Below are 16,825 nucleotides of genomic sequence, written 5' to 3' on the forward strand. Positions count from 1 at the left end.
TAAAAACAGTCTGACCCAAGCACAGTGCATCTGAGGAAAATCACTTATAACACCAGACTAGCGATATTTATGTCTGTGTTGACTGAATAATTTTGAAATATAACCATTTTGCATTTAAAAGATCTTATATTTGAGCAGCATCAGCTTCCAGGTTATAAGCTACGCAGCAGCGGAGTGAACTGCTCGGTTACCAGATCTACAGTAGTTTGTTCACCTGCGGCCGGCATTACTACACATGGAATTCACAAAGGAGCTTTCTACAAATCAGATATGGCAACATTTGGTGGACTACACGATGATTTAGAAGAGGTTTTTAATGCAGGCTACTAGCTACCATAGACATGCGCTAGCCTAGCACTAGCCTAGCACCACTAAACTCTTCTAATATAAGGACAGCATGAATTAAAAAATATATATGTCTCCAGAAATCAACAGCACTCTGGATAACTAGGAAACGAGGCCCTTTGTCAAAAATCCTGAAATATCCGTTTAGCCGAGCATGTTTTCTCCAGTTCGGCTTTACCCAAATCTAAAAGCTTCTTGACTGAAGAGCTCTTTTGTTGCATTTGTGTCACTTTTTTGAGTAACACTTTATTTTACACTACCCTTGATACATCGTGCTGCCGAATTTAGTACAAAGTAATGGGCTTTGTGCTAATGTGTAATAACTTACCTATGGGTTAGATACACAATGGAATAATATGTATTAGTACTTTGCAGGTACATAATATAAGAAGATATAGGACCCAAACTCTAACCCTAACCTTTAGTCTTAACCTAAAGGTCGTATGTCTTATTACATTATGTACCTGCAAAGTACTAATACACATTATTCCAGTCTCTCATGCGGAGTCTGCAGAGGTGGGAAAAACAATGTACTTTGACTCAGGGCGGTCACATGAGAAGTGTTGCGTACTCACGTAGGGGTGATGTCCGGGTTCACCTGTGGAGAGACGGCACGATCAGTACAGAGACGTGTTTCTATCACACAGCGCTTTAGACGTCACCAAAACAACAGGCAAATGATTGCCTGAAGAAGGCCTATAGCCGAAACGTTGTAATAAACCTCACTATATGCAAGTTTCACAGTGTGCGGGAGATACATTTTCTCACAAAAATTCTTCTTACGAAAACCAGTCTGGTTATTTGTAATTTCTATATTAAGTGCGTGCATGAAGGCCATTCGGGGAGGAAATTAGATAATTTTACCATTTTTAAACTCCGTATAGTCCCTTTAAAGTTGTTTTTAACGTGTCTAAAGTCCAATGCTTTTCAATGGGGGCCAGTGGCGATATGGAGGTACTACAGCAATGGCGGAGCAATGGTGGCCTCTAGTATTGTGGCCAAAAAGCAGAGCAGCCAGCGGCCATTTTCACCTAGTCCCTTTAAACTGCCCACGCTGGCAGCTCACTTCAACACAAATTGCAATTAACTAGTTTTTCAGCAAATTGTGTCAAAACAAGACATAAAAATGTTTAGCGAAAACTTTAACTAGAACTTTTGCCAATATTATATATTTTGCTGCCCTCCTTATAATGTGGTCAAATACAACCACCCACTTTATTTTTTAATTGGTTGAAGGATTAACATTGTATCGTTAATTTTTGTGTCTCATTCTGTTGGCATTTTTAATATCACAGAAAAGCTGTCTATAAAAGTGCTATTATTTAGGTTTATGTTTGTTATCATGTCATGGCGAAGAATCTTTATTTAGTAAGTAAGTGCTTTATTTGTCATTGTGCAAGTGTACAACGAAATATTGTTCAGGTGTTAGTCCTGAGCCGCTGCGACTGAGCCACGTTGCCACAATGGGTCAACCAGACCAGCGTGTTTTTGGAGGTCGGGGAGACCTTATGCTGAAGTCACGGTTGTGCGCTGTCGTTACCTGCTCTGACATCTCCATGAGCAGATTCAGGCTGGTCTTGACAAAAGCCTGGAGGTTTTCCTTTGTCATCTTTCCATGAAAAATATTGCGGCCCTGATTGAACTGGAAACGAGATGGAAGCAAACAGATACAATTAAAGATTTACCAGAGATCTCTCTATACACCCCCTGATTGCCCTGTTGACACGCAGACAGGCAACAGAGTATTATTTAGGAATAGCAGCACTGAGCATTTCCTGGCACATAAAGGGGAATGGGCTTTTGCTCGCAGCTCAATGCCCTCGCGAAATCTATTGAAGCCCCTAACACCCGGAGCAGTAAACAAGTTCAAGTGGCCAGCTAGTTATTAAGGGTGAGCCAACACTTTTAAGTGATTTGGGACGGTAGAATGTAGCCACAACCACCCTGGGGCAGACCACGTGGCTATAATGTGTTGTTTATATCCTGATCTCTAATGATGTCAGTGCCCTCTGCTGGACATTTGTGGATTTTTTTTTTTTTTTTTTAAAGCTGCCCCCTAGTGGCTGGAGTGAGCATTCTGGTTATTACTGTTGGAGACCCCGGCTATAGACATTAGAGAAGTAGTGAAACTGCCAGGCTTATGCCGTTATAACCTGGTGCAGTGTTTCTCAAAGTGTAGTGCCCCCTGTAGTGCCTCAGATGTACAACGGGGGCCCCCGAAGCGTTTCTTCAAAATAAGACAAAACTTTTTTTTTTTAAGTATGTTGTAAGGGAAAAGAAACATTAACCAATTATTTAGCCTTCAGTTATTGCTAGATGGTGCTTTTTTATTGAGTTCTTTGAATGGAGTTCTGGATGTAAGGAATGGCCTAGTGGGTAAGGTTGCTTCACATACAACGCTTGACCGTCTTCAGGCATCAGCATCACAGGTTTGACAGTTTGCTGAATGTCTTTGCCTACTCTTCACTCCCTTCCACCTTGTGCCGTCCAGTTCAATAAAACCTGCGGGCCATAAAACCTTTGCGTTTCTGTGCAAAGATATCCAAGTGCAGCACAAAAACCGGGCTCTTTGCCATCAGCAGTGTCGTAAGTTTGACTCCTGTATTCGACAATTTGCTGACTGTTCCTCTCTATTCAATACTATTCGTCCAATTTCACAACATACTGCCTTAATACATATTACTAGCCCAAAAACAAAAACATTTATGTGTTTTGCAAGTGCAGCCTTACAGACAAAGTGGTCATCTTGAAGCACGTACTGCCAGTGCCACCTAAATCAAATCAACATATTCAAGTCACAGCGAGGAGCCAACGACCCACACGTTTCAGAATACTCCAGACGAGACAAGATTAGACACAGCGAGCGGATACTGTTCGGTCAACAGTGTCACATTACAGTCTATAAACACCGCTATGACTTCAGCGTCCATTTAAAGACGATCTAATTTAGCGACTAACTTCACACTTTATACGAGGGGCCTCGTGTAGTAAATACTACTACTCGTACCTGGTTGAACAGCGCAACGCCATCCTTGGACACTTCGAACTTGGAGAAAACGGCCTGATCGGAAGTCAAGGCGAAGGGGACGTCAATGTCATCAATTGCCTTCACTGCTTTTACAAAGGCCTGGGCATCAGCAGAATTGGGATCCTACATAAAAAAGGTCAAGGTAATATGGATTATTTCATCAACAAATGAAGACGTTTTGTCCCTCAGTTGATAATCAAAATAAATATTTATGCACAAATGTATATTTTACTGGGCATTTTAGTCGCTCATAATGCATTTATTATACTCAAGGTCCATTTCTATTGAAATGCATTAGCCTAGCTATTTTTTTTGTCATTTACAACTTTTTGAGTAAGCCATTTTACCTTTCTGGGCTGACTAAGTAAATCACTACATGTGTCAGTTCTAACTTGAAGCATTTTGTAGTCACCGGTCTCCATGACAAGGTGTTGTGAATCAACATCTTTCCATTTATTCAGTTTAAATTCTATGTTAACCCTCACCTTGAAGAACCCAATGACCACAACTTCATTGTCGGCGATGAGAGACTCGGCCCCAGTGACTCCGTTGAGAGCGGCGACTGTGGCGGCCCCTGTGTGCTTTTTCAACCAGCTCACCATTTCTTCAGCCTGTAGGCCCGCTGCAACAGACAACAAAACACATTCAGACTATAGGAAAAGTAGACACTTGATTAAATATATCCAGGGGAAGGTTTACGTGGCAAAACAATTGCTTTATGAATATATATATATATATATATATATATATATATATATATATATATATATATATTTTTTTTTTTTTCTTTTTTTCTTTTTTCTTTTACCGTTTAGTTTAGTCTTTATTGAAGGGACAGTGCACTGAGACCTTAAGCTCAAAGACAGAGACATATGTTCTGCACAAGATTCTAGCTAAATATTTAGTTTCCATCTGCAGTCCCTGGTTACTTGAATAATATACAGTAACATGTAATCAAAGTACAGGTGAAAAAAAAAAAAAAATTGACAATAGCATGCATTGAAATGAAGCAATCATAATATGCCCTCTGGACACGAACCCTTAGCACACACACATAGGCCGACATGACATCACACCTGTATAATGCAGCCACACCTCCATTCTGTACATGCGTTTCCAATGACATCACGCATAGTTCCGGCAGCCATTTTGAATAGTGAAGTACAATTATGCAGTACTACAACATGTAACAACTTCCGTGGGTGTGTTTTTTCAGCATAGTTCCGTGTTTTTTCAGCAAAGTTACGTGTTTTTTCAGCAAAGTTCTGTGTTTTTTCAGCAAAGTTCCATGGGTGTGTTTTTTCAGCAAAGTTCCATGGGTGTGTTTTTTCAGCAAAGTTCCGTGGGTGTGTTTTTTAAGCAGAGTTCCGTTGCCGTGTTTTTCCAACGAAGTTCCGTGGGTGTGTTTTTTTAGCAAAGTTCCGTAGGTGGTTTTTTAAGCATAGTTCCGTTGCCGTGTTTTTCCAGCAAAGTTCCGTGGGTGTGTGTTTTCAGCAAAGTTCCGTTGCCGTGTTATTTCAGCAAAGTTCTGTATTTTTTCAGCAAAGTTCCGTGTTTTTTCAGCAAAGTTCCGGGTTTTTTTTTTTTAAGCATAGTTCCGTTGCCGTGTTTTTCCAGCAAAGTTCCGTTGCCGTGTTTTTTCAGCAAAGTTCCGTGGGTGTGTTTTTTCAGCAAAGTTCCGTGTTTTTTCAGCAAAGTTCCATGGGTGTGTTTTTTCAGCAAAGTTCCGTGTTATTTAGCAAAGTTCCATGGGTGTGTTTTTTCAGCAAAGTTCCGTGGGTGTGTTTTTTCAGCAAAGTTCCGTAGGTGGTTTTTTAAGCATAGTTCCGTTGCCGTGTTTTTCCAGCAAAGTTCTGTTGCCGTGTTATTTCAGCAAAGTTCTGTATTTTTTCAGCAAAGTTCCGTTGCCGTGTTTTTTCAGCAAAGTTCCGTGTTTTTTCAGCAAAGTTCCGGGGGGGTGTTTTTTAAGCATAGTTCCGTTGCCGTGTTTTTTCAGCAAAGTTCCGTTGCCGTGTTTTTCCAGCAAAGTTCCGTGGGTGTGTTTTTTCAGCAAAGTTCCGTTGCCGTGTTTTTTCAGCAAAGTTCCGTTGCCGTGTTTTTTCAGCACAGTTCCGTGGGTGTGTTTTTTCAGCAAAGTTCCGTTGCCGTGTTTTTTCAGCAAAGTTCCGTTGCCGTGTTTTTTCAGCAAAGTTCCGTGGGTGTGTTTTTTCAGCAAAGTTCCGTTGCCGTGTTTTTCCAGCAAAGTTCCGTGGGTGTGTTTTTTCAGCAAAGTTCCGTGTTTTTTCAGCAAAGTTCCGTTGCCGTGTTTTTTCAGCAAAGTTCCGTTGCCGTGTTTTTCCAGCAAAGTTCCGTGGGTGTGTTTTTTCAGCAAAGTTCCGTGTTTTTTCAGCAAAGTTCCATGGGTGTGTTTTTTCAGCAAAGTTCAGTGTTTTTTAGCAAAGTTCCATGGGTGTGTTTTTTCAGCAAAGTTCCGTTGCCGTGTTTTTTCAGCAAAGTTCCGTGGGTGTGTTTTTTCAGCAAAGTTCCATGGGTGTGTTTTTTCAGCAAAGTTCCGTGGGTGTGTTTTTTAAGCATAGTTCCGTTGCCGTGTTTTTCCAGCAAAGTTCCGTTGCCGTGTTTTTTCAGCAAAGTTCCGTGGGTGTGTTTTTTCAGCAAAGTTCCGTGTTTTTTCAGCAAAGTTCCATGGGTGTGTTTTTCAGCAAAGTTCCGTGTGTGTGTTTTTTCAGCAAAGTTCCGTGGGTGTGTTTTTTCAGCAAAGTTCCGTTGCCGTGTTTTTCCAGCAAAGTTCCGTGGGTGTGTTTTTTCAGCAAAGTTCCGTGTTTTTTCAGCAAAGTTCCATGGGTGTGTTTTTTCAGCAAAGTTCTGTGTTTTTTAGCAAAGTTCCATGGGTGTGTTTTTTCAGCAAAGTTCCGTTGCCGTGTTTTTTCAGCAAAGTTCCGTGGGTGTGTTTTTTCAGCAAAGTTCCATGGGTGTGTTTTTTCAGCAAAGTTCCGTGGGTGTGTTTTTTAAGCATAGTTCCGTTGCCGTGTTTTTCCAGCAAAGTTCCGTTGCCGTGTTTTTTCAGCAAAGTTCCGTGGGTGTGTTTTTTCAGCAAAGTTCCGTTGCCGTGTTTTTTCAGCAAAGTTCCATGGGTGTGTTTTTTCAGCAAAGTTCCGTGGGTGTGTTTTTTAAGCATAGTTCCGTTGCCGTGTTTTTCCAGCAAAGTTCCGTTGCCGTGTTTTTTCAGCAAAGTTCCGTGGGTGTGTTTTTTCAGCAAAGTTCCGTGTTTTTTCAGCAAAGTTCCATGGGTGTGTTTTTCAGCAAAGTTCCGTGTGTGTGTTTTTTCAGCAAAGTTCCGTGGGTGTGTTTTTTCAGCAAAGTTCCGTTGCCGTGTTTTTCCAGCAAAGTTCCGTGGGTGTGTTTTTTCAGCAAAGTTCCGTGTTTTTTCAGCAAAGTTCCATGGGTGTGTTTTTTCAGCAAAGTTCTGTGTTTTTTAGCAAAGTTCCATGGGTGTGTTTTTTCAGCAAAGTTCCGTTGCCGTGTTTTTTCAGCAAAGTTCCGTGGGTGTGTTTTTTCAGCAAAGTTCCATGGGTGTGTTTTTTCAGCAAAGTTCCGTGGGTGTGTTTTTTAAGCATAGTTCCGTTGCCGTGTTTTTCCAGCAAAGTTCCGTTGCCGTGTTTTTTCAGCAAAGTTCCGTGGGTGTGTTTTTTCAGCAAAGTTCCGTGTTTTTTCAGCAAAGTTCCATGGGTGTGTTTTTCAGCAAAGTTCCGTGTGTGTGTTTTTTCAGCAAAGTTCCGTGGGTGTGTTTTTTCAGCAAAGTTCCGTTGCCGTGTTTTTTCAGCAAAGTTCCGTGGGTGTGTTTTTTCAGCAAAGTTCCGTGTTTTTTCAGCAAAGTTCCGTAGGTGGTTTTTTAAGCATAGTTCCGTTGCCGTGTTTTTCCAACGAAGTTCCGTGGGTGTGTTATTTTAGCAAAGTTCCGTAGGTGGTTTTTTAAGCATAGTTCCGTTGCCATGTTTTTCCAGCAATGTTCCGTGGGTGTGTGTTTTCAGCAAAGTTCCGTTGCCGTGTTATTTCAGCAAAGTTCTGTATTTTTTCAGCAAAGTTCCGTGTTTTTTAAGCAAAGTTCCGGGGGGGTGTTTTTTAAGCATAGTTCCGTTGCCGTGTTTTTCCAGCAAAGTTCCGTTGCCGTGTTTTTTCAGCAAAGTTCCGTGTTTTTTCAGCAAAGTTCCATGGGTGTGTTTTTAAGAAAAGTTCCGTGGGTGTGTTTTTTCAGCAAAGTTCCGTTGCCGTGTTTTTCCAGCAAAGTTCCGTGGGTGTGTTTTTTCAGCAAAGTTCTGTGTTTTTTCAGCAAAGTTCCGTGTTTTTTCAGCAAAGTTCCGTTGCCGTGTTTTTCCAGCAAAGTTCTGTTGCCGTGTTATTTCAGCAAAGTTCTGTATTTTTTCAGCAAAGTTCCGTTGCCGTGTTTTTTCAGCAAAGTTCCGTGTTTTTTCAGCAAAGTTCCGGGGGGGTGTTTTTTAAGCATAGTTCCGTTGCCGTGTTTTTTCAGCAAAGTTCCGTTGCCGTGTTTTTCCAGCAAAGTTCCGTGGGTGTGTTTTTTCAGCAAAGTTCCGTTGCCGTGTTTTTTCAGCAAAGTTCCGTTGCCGTGTTTTTTCAGCACAGTTCCGTGTTTTTTCAGCACAGTTCCGTGTTTTTTCAGCAAAGTTCCGTGGGTGTGTTTTTTCAGCAAAGTTCCGTTGCCGTGTTTTTCCAGCAAAGTTCCGTGGGTGTGTTTTTTCAGCAAAGTTCCGTGTTTTTTCAGCAAAGTTCCGTTGCCGTGTTTTTTCAGCAAAGTTCCGTTGCCGTGTTTTTCCAGCAAAGTTCCGTGGGTGTGTTTTTTCAGCAAAGTTCCGTGTTTTTTCAGCAAAGTTCCATGGGTGTGTTTTTTCAGCAAAGTTCTGTGTTTTTTAGCAAAGTTCCATGGGTGTGTTTTTTCAGCAAAGTTCCGTGGGTGTGTTTTTTCAGCAAAGTTCCGTGTTTTTTCAGCAAAGTTCCATGGGTGTGTTTTTTCAGCAAAGTTCCGTGTTTTTTCAGCAAAGTTCCATGGGTGTGTTTTTTTATCAAAGTTCCGTAGGTGGTTTTTTAAGCATAGTTCCGTTGCCGTGTTTTTCCAACAAAGTTCCGTGGGTGTGTTTTTTTATCAAAGTTCCGTAGGTGGTTTTTTAAGCATAGTTCCGTTGCCGTGTTTTTCCAGCAAAGTTCCGTTGCCGTGTTTTTTCAGCAAAGTTCCGTGGGTGTGTTTTTTCAGCAAAGTTCCGTGTTTTTTCAGCAAAGTTCCATGGGTGTGTTTTTCAGCAAAGTTCCGTGTGTGTGTTTTTTCAGCAAAGTTCCGTGGGTGTGTTTTTTCAGCAAAGTTCCGTTGCCGTGTTTTTCCAGCAAAGTTCCGTGGGTGTGTTTTTTCAGCAAAGTTCCGTGTTTTTTCAGCAAAGTTCCATGGGTGTGTTTTTTCAGCAAAGTTCTGTGTTTTTTAGCAAAGTTCCATGGGTGTGTTTTTTCAGCAAAGTTCCGTTGCCGTGTTTTTTCAGCAAAGTTCCGTGGGTGTGTTTTTTCAGCAAAGTTCCATGGGTGTGTTTTTTCAGCAAAGTTCCGTGGGTGTGTTTTTTAAGCATAGTTCCGTTGGCGTGTTTTTCCAGCAAAGTTCCGTTGCCGTGTTTTTTCAGCAAAGTTCCGTGGGTGTGTTTTTTCAGCAAAGTTCCGTGTTTTTTCAGCAAAGTTCCATGGGTGTGTTTTTCAGCAAAGTTCCGTGTGTGTGTTTTTTCAGCAAAGTTCCGTGGGTGTGTTTTTTCAGCAAAGTTCCGTTGCCGTGTTTTTTCAGCAAAGTTCCGTGGGTGTGTTTTTTCAGCAAAGTTCCGTGTTTTTTCAGCAAAGTTCCGTAGGTGGTTTTTTAAGCATAGTTCCGTTGCCGTGTTTTTCCAACGAAGTTCCGTGGGTGTGTTATTTTAGCAAAGTTCCGTAGGTGGTTTTTTAAGCATAGTTCCGTTGCCATGTTTTTCCAGCAATGTTCCGTGGGTGTGTGTTTTCAGCAAAGTTCCGTTGCCGTGTTATTTCAGCAAAGTTCTGTATTTTTTCAGCAAAGTTCCGTGTTTTTTAAGCAAAGTTCCGGGGGGGTGTTTTTTAAGCATAGTTCCGTTGCCGTGTTTTTCCAGCAAAGTTCCGTTGCCGTGTTTTTTCAGCAAAGTTCCGTGTTTTTTCAGCAAAGTTCCATGGGTGTGTTTTTAAGAAAAGTTCCGTGGGTGTGTTTTTTCAGCAAAGTTCCGTTGCCGTGTTTTTCCAGCAAAGTTCCGTGGGTGTGTTTTTTCAGCAAAGTTCTGTGTTTTTTCAGCAAAGTTCCGTGTTTTTTCAGCAAAGTTCCGTTGCCGTGTTTTTTCAGCAAAGTTCCGTTGCCGTGTTTTTCCAGCAAAGTTCCGTGGGTGTGTTTTTTCAGCAAAGTTCCGTGTTTTTTCAGCAAAGTTCCGTGTTTTTTCAGCAAAGTTCCGTGGGTGTGTTTTTTCAGCAAAGTTCCGTTGCCGTGTTTTTTCAGCAAAGTTCCGTGGGTGTGTTTTTTCAGCAAAGTTCCGTGGGTGTGTTTTTTCAGCAAAGTTCCGTGTTTTTTCAGCAAAGTTCCGTAGGTGGTTTTTTAAGCATAGTTCCGTTGCCGTGTTTTTCCAGCAAAGTTCTGTTGCCGTGTTATTTCAGCAAAGTTCTGTATTTTTTCAGCAAAGTTCCGTTGCCGTGTTTTTTCAGCAAAGTTCCGTGTTTTTTCAGCAAAGTTCCGGGGGGGTGTTTTTTAAGCATAGTTCCGTTGCCGTGTTTTTTCAGCAAAGTTCCGTTGCCGTGTTTTTCCAGCAAAGTTCCGTGGGTGTGTTTTTTCAGCAAAGTTCCGTTGCCGTGTTTTTTCAGCAAAGTTCCGTTGCCGTGTTTTTTCAGCACAGTTCCGTGTTTTTTCAGCACAGTTCCGTGTTTTTTCAGCAAAGTTCCGTGGGTGTGTTTTTTCAGCAAAGTTCCGTTGCCGTGTTTTTCCAGCAAAGTTCCGTGGGTGTGTTTTTTCAGCAAAGTTCCGTGTTTTTTCAGCAAAGTTCCGTTGCCGTGTTTTTTCAGCAAAGTTCCGTTGCCGTGTTTTTCCAGCAAAGTTCCGTGGGTGTGTTTTTTCAGCAAAGTTCCGTGTTTTTTCAGCAAAGTTCCATGGGTGTGTTTTTTCAGCAAAGTTCTGTGTTTTTTAGCAAAGTTCCATGGGTGTGTTTTTTCAGCAAAGTTCCGTGGGTGTGTTTTTTCAGCAAAGTTCCGTGTTTTTTCAGCAAAGTTCCATGGGTGTGTTTTTTCAGCAAAGTTCCGTGTTTTTTCAGCAAAGTTCCATGGGTGTGTTTTTTTATCAAAGTTCCGTAGGTGGTTTTTTAAGCATAGTTCCGTTGCCGTGTTTTTCCAACAAAGTTCCGTGGGTGTGTTTTTTTATCAAAGTTCCGTAGGTGGTTTTTTAAGCATAGTTCCGTTGCCGTGTTTTTCCAGCAAAGTTCCGTTGCCGTGTTTTTTCAGCAAAGTTCCGTGGGTGTGTTTTTTCAGCAAAGTTCCGTGTTTTTTCAGCAAAGTTCCATGGGTGTGTTTTTCAGCAAAGTTCCGTGGGTGTGTTTTTCAGCATAGTTCCGTGGGTGTGTTTTTCCAGCAAAGTTCTGTATTTTTTCAGCAAAGTTCCGTTGCCGTGTTTTTTCAGCAAAGTTCCATGGGTGTGTTTTTTCAGCACAGTTCCGTGTTTTTTCAGCAAAGTTCCGTTGCCGTGTTTTTCCAGCAAAGTTCCGTGGGTGTGTTTTTTCAGCAAAGTTCCGTGTTTTTTCAGCAAAGTTCCGTTGCCGTGTTTTTTCAGCAAAGTTCCGTTGCCGTGTTTTTCCAGCAAAGTTCCGTGGGTGTGTTTTTTCAGCAAAGTTCCGTGTTTTTTCAGCAAAGTTCCATGGGTGTGTTTTTTCAGCAAAGTTCCGTGTTTTTTCAGCAAAGTTCCATGGGTGTGTTTTTTCAGCAAAGTTCCGTTGCCGTGTTTTTTCAGCAAAGTTCCGTGGGTGTGTTTTTTCAGCAAAGTTTCGTGTTTTTTCAGCAAAGTTCTGTATTTTTTCAGCAAAGTTCCGTTGCCGTGTTTTTTCAGCAAAGTTCCATGGGTGTGTTTTTTCAGCACAGTTCCGTGTTTTTTCAGCAAAGTTCCGTTGCCGTGTTTTTCCAGCAAAGTTCCGTGGGTGTGTTTTTTCAGCAAAGTTCCGTGTTTTTTCAGCAAAGTTCCGTGGGTGTGTGTTTTCAGCAAAGTTCCGTTGCCGTGTTTTTTCAGCAAAGTTCTGTAATTTTTCAGCAAAGTTCCGTTGCCGTGTTTTTTCAGCAAAGTTCCATGGGTGTGTTTTTTCAGCACAGTTCCGTGTTTTTTCAGCAAAGTTCCGTTGCCGTGTTTTTCCAGCAAAGTTCCGTGGGTGTGTTTTTTCAGCAAAGTTCCGTTGCCGTGTTTTTTCAGCAAAGTTCCGTTGCCGTGTTTTTCCAGCAAAGTTCCGTGGGTATGTTTTTTCAGCAAAGTTCCATGGGTGTGTTTTTTCAGCAAAGTTCCGTGTTTTTTCAGCAAAGTTCCATGGGTGTCTTTTTTCAGCAAAGTTCCGTTGCCGTGTTTTTCAGAAAAGTACCGTGGGTGTGTTTTTTCAGCAAAGTTCCGTGTTTTTTCAGCAAAGTTCCGTGGGTGTGTTTTTTAAGCATAGTTCCGTTGCCGTGTTTTTCCAGCAAAGTTCCGTGGGTGTGTTTTTTCAGCAAAGTTCCGTGGGTGGTTTTTTAAGCATAGTTCCGTTGCCGTGTTTTTCCAGCAAAGTTCCGTGGGTGTGTTTTTTCAGCAAAGTTCCGTGTTTTTTCCAACAAAGTTCTGTGGCCTTGCTGTTTCAGCAAAGTTCCGTTTCCGTGTTTTTTCAGCAAAGTTCCGTTGCCGTGTTTTTTCAGCAAAGTTCCGTGTTTTTTCAGCAAAGTTCCGTGGGTGTGTTTTGTCAGCAAAGTTATGTGTTTTTTCAGCAAAGTTATGTGTTTTTTCAGCAAAGTTCCATGGTTGTGTTTTTTTCAGCAAAGTTCCCTGTTTTTTCAGCAAAGTTCCGTGGGTGTGTTTTTTAAGCATAGTTCCGTGGGTGTGTTTTTTAAGCATAGTTCCGTTGCCGTGTTTTTCCAGCAAAGTTCCGTGGGTGTGTTTTTTCAGCAAAATTCCGTGGGTGTGTTTTTTCAGCAAAGTTCCGTGGGTGGTTTTTTAAGCATAGTTCCGTTGCCGTGTTTTTCCAGCAAAGTTCCGTGGGTGTGTTTTTTCAGCAAAGTTCCGTGGGTGGTTTTTTAAGCATAGTTCCGTTGCCGTGTTTTTCCAGCAAAGTTCCGTGGGTGTGTTTTTTCAGCAAAGTTCCATGTTTTTTCCAGCAAAGTTCTGTGGCCTTGCTGTTTCAGCAAAGTTCCGTTTCCGTGTTTTTTCAGCAAAGTTCCGTTACCGTGTTTTTTCAGCAAAGTTCCCTGTTTTTTCAGCAAAGTTCTGTTGCCGTGTTTTTTCAGCAAAGTTCTGTGTTTTTTCAGCAAAGGTCCGTGTTTTTTCAGCAAAGTTCTGTTGCCATGTTTTTTCAGCAAAGTTCTGTTGCCGTGTTTTTTCAGCAAAGTTCCGTGTTTTTTCAGCAAAGTTCCGTTGCCGTGTTTTTTCAGCAAAGTACTGTGTTTTTTCAGCAAAGTTCCGTGGCCGTGCTGTTTTAGTAAAGTCCTTGGGTGTGTTTTTTAAGCATAGTTCCGTTGCCGTGTTTTTCCAGCAATGTTCCGTGGGTGTGTTATTTCAGCAAAGTTCCGTGTTTTTCCAGCAAAGTTCTGTTGCCGTGTTTTTTCAGCAAAGTTCTGTATTTTTTCAGCAAAGTTCCGGGGGGGTGTTTTTTAAGCATAGTTCCGTTGCCGTGTTTTTTCAGCAAAGTTCCGTTGCCGTGTTTTTCCAGCAAAGTTCCGTGGGTGTGTTTTTTCAGCAAAGTTCCGTTGCCGTGTTTTTTCAGCAAAGTTCCGTTGCCGTGTTTTTTCAGCACAGTTCCGTGGGTGTGTTTTTTCAGCACAGTTCCGTGTTTTTTCAGCAAAGTTCCGTGGGTGTGTTTTTTCAGCAAAGTTCTGTTGCCGTGTTTTTCCAGCAAAGTTCCGTGGGTGTGTTTTTCAGCAAAGTTCCGTGTTTTTTCAGCAAAGTTCCATGGGTGTGTTTTTCAGCAAAGTTCCGTGGGTGTGTTTTTAAGCATAGTTCCGTTGCCGTGTTTTTTCAGCAAAGTTCCGTTGCCGTGTTTTTCCAACAAAATTCCGTGGGTGTGTTTTTTTATCAAAGTTCCGTAGGTGGTTTTTTAAGCATAGTTCCGTTGCCGTGTTTTTCCAGCAAAGTTCTGTATTTTTTCAGCAAAGTTCCGTTGCTGTGTTTTTTCAGCAAAGTTCCATGGGTGTGTTTTTTCAGCACAGTTCCTTGTTTTTTCAGCAAAGTTCCGTTGCCGTGTTTTTCCAGCAAAGTTCCGTGGGTGTGTTTTTTCAGCAAAGTTCCGTGTTTTTTCAGCAAAGTTCCGTTGCCGTGTTTTTTCAGCAAAGTTCCGTTGCCGTGTTTTTCCAGCAAAGTTCCGTGGGTGTGTTTTTTCAGCAAAGTTCTGTGTTTTTTCAGCAAAGTTCCATGGGTGTGTTTTTTCAGCAAAGTTCCGTGTTTTTTCAGCAAAGTTCCATGGGTGTGTTTTTTCAGCAAAGTTCCATTGCCGTGTTTTTTCAGCAAAGTTCCGTGGGTGTGTTTTTTCAGCAAAGTTTCGTGTTTTTTCAGCAAAGTTCTGTATTTTTTCAGCAAAGTTCCGTTGCCGTGTTTTTTCAGCAAAGTTCCATGGGTGTGTTTTTTCAGCACAGTTCCGTGTTTTTTCAGCAAAGTTCCGTTGCCGTGTTTTTCCAGCAAAGTTCCGTGGGTGTGTCTTTTCAGCAAAGTTCCGTGTTTTTTCAGCAAAGTTCCGTGGGTGTGTGTTTTCAGCAAAGTTCCGTTGCCGTGTTTTTTCAGCAAAGTTCTGTATTTTTTCAGCAAAGTTCCGTTGCCGTGTTTTTTCAGCAAAGTTCCATGGGTGTGTTTTTTCAGCACAGTTCCGTGTTTTTTCAGCAAAGTTCCGTTGCCGTGTTTTTCCAGCAAAGTTCCGTGGGTGTGTTTTTTCAGCAAAGTTCCGTGTTTTTTCAGCAAAGTTCCGTTGCCGTGTTTTTTCAGCAAAGTTCCGTTGCCGTGTTTTTCCAGCAAAGTTCCGTGGGTGTGTTTTTTCAGCAAAGTTCCGTGTTTTTTCAGCAAAGTTCCATGGGTGTGTTTTTTCAGCAAAGTTCCGTGTTTTTTCAGCAAAGTTCCATGGGTGTGTTTTTTCAGCAAAGTTCCGTTGCCGTGTTTTTTCAGCAAAGTTCCGTGGGTGTGTTTTTTCAGCAAAGTTTCGTGTTTTTTCAGCAAAGTTCTGTATTTTTTCAGCAAAGTTCCGTTGCCGTGTTTTTTCAGCAAAGTTCCATGGGTGTGTTTTTTCAGCACAGTTCCGTGTTTTTTCAGCAAAGTTCCGTTGCCGTGTTTTTCCAGCAAAGTTCCGTGGGTGTGTTTTTTCAGCAAAGTTCCGTGTTTTTTCAGCAAAGTTCCGTGGGTGTGTGTTTTCAGCAAAGTTCCGTTGCCGTGTTTTTTCAGCAAAGTTCTGTATTTTTTCAGCAAAGTTCCGTTGCCGTGTTTTTTCAGCAAAGTTCCATGGGTGTGTTTTTTCAGCACAGTTCCGTGTTTTTTCAGCAAAGTTCCGTTGCCGTGTTTTTCCAGCAAAGTTCCGTGGGTGTGTTTTTTCAGCAAAGTTCCGTGTTTTTTCAGCAAAGTTCCGTTGCCGTGTTTTTTCAGCAAAGTTCCGTTGCCGTGTTTTTCCAGCAAAGTTCCGTGGGTATGTTTTTTCAGCAAAGTTCCGTGTTTTTTCAGCAAAGTTCCGTGGGTGTGTTTTTTAAGCATAGTTCCGTTGCCGTGTTTTTCCAGCAAAGTTCCGTGGGTGTGTTTTTTCAGCAAAGTTCCGTGGGTGGTTTTTTAAGCATAGTTCCGTTGCCGTGTTTTTCCAGCAAAGTTCCGTGGGTGTGTTTTTTCAGCAAAGTTCCGTGTTTTTTCCAGCAAAGTTCTGTGGCCTTGCTGTTTCAGCAAAGTTCCGTTTCCGTGTTTTTTCAGCAAAGTTCCGTTGCCGTGTTTTTTCAGCAAAGTTCCGTGGGTGTGTTTTGTCAGCAAAGTTATGTGTTTTTTCAGCAAAGTTCCATGGTTGTGTTTTTTTCAGCAAAGTTCCCTGTTTTTTCAGCAAAGTTCCGTGGGTGTGTTTTTTAAGCATAGTTCCGTGGGTGTGTTTTTTAAGCATAGTTCCGTTGCCGTGTTTTTCCAGCAAAGTTCCGTGGGTGTGTTTTTTCAGCAAAATTCCGTGGGTGTGTTTTTTCAGCAAAGTTCCGTGGGTGGTTTTTTAAGCATAGTTCCGTTGCCGTGTTTTTCCAGCAAAGTTCCGTGGGTGTGTTTTTTCAGCAAAGTTCCGTGGGTGGTTTTTTAAGCATAGTTCCGTTGCCGTGTATTTCCAGCAAAGTTCCGTGGGTGTGTTTTTTCAGCAAAGTTCCATGTTTTTTCCAGCAAAGTTCTGTGGCCTTGCTGTTTCAGCAAAGTTCCGTTTCCGTGTTTTTTCAGCAAAGTTCCGTTACCGTGTTTTTTCAGCAAAGTTCCATGTTTTTTCAGCAAAGTTCTGTTGCCGTGTTTTTTCAGCAAAGTTCTGTGTTTTTTCAGCAAAGTTCCGTTGCCGTGTTTTTTCAGCAAAGTTCTGTGTTTTTTCAGCAAAGTTCCGTGGCCGTGCTGTTTCAGTAAAGTTCCGTGGGTGTGTTTTTTAAGCATAGTTCCGTTGCCGTGTTTTTCCAGCAATGTTCCGTGGGTGTGTTATTTCAGCAAAGTTCCGTGTTTTTCCAGCAAAGTTCTGTTGCCGTGTTTTTTCAGCAAAGTTCTGTATTTTTTCAGCAAAGTTCCGGGGCGGGTGTTTTTCAAGCATAGTTCCGTTGCCGTGTTTTTTCAGCAAAGTTCCGTTGCCGTGTTTTTCCAGCAAAGTTCCGTGGGTGTGTTTTTTCAGCAAAGTTCCGTTGCCGTGTTTTTTCAGCAAAGTTCCGTTGCCGTGTTTTTTCAGCACAGTTCCGTGGGTGTGTTTTTTCAGCACAGTTCCGTGTTTTTTCAGCAAAGTTCCGTGGGTGTGTTTTTTCAGCAAAGTTCTGTTGCCGTGTTTTTCCAGCAAAGTTCCGTGGGTGTGTTTTTTCAGCAAAGTTCCGTTGCCATGTTTTTTCAGCAAAGTTCCGTTGCCGTGTTTTTCCAGCAAAGTTCCGTGGGTGTGTTTTTTCAGCAAAGTTCCGTGTTTTTTCAGCAAAGTTCCATGGGTGTGTTTTTTCAGCAAAGTTCCGTGTTTTTTAGCAAAGTTCCATGGGTGTGTTTTT

The sequence above is a fragment of the Gobius niger genome, assembly GCF_951799975.1.
Source record: "Gobius niger genome assembly, chromosome: 3".
NCBI lineage: Eukaryota > Metazoa > Chordata > Actinopteri > Gobiiformes > Gobiidae > Gobius > Gobius niger.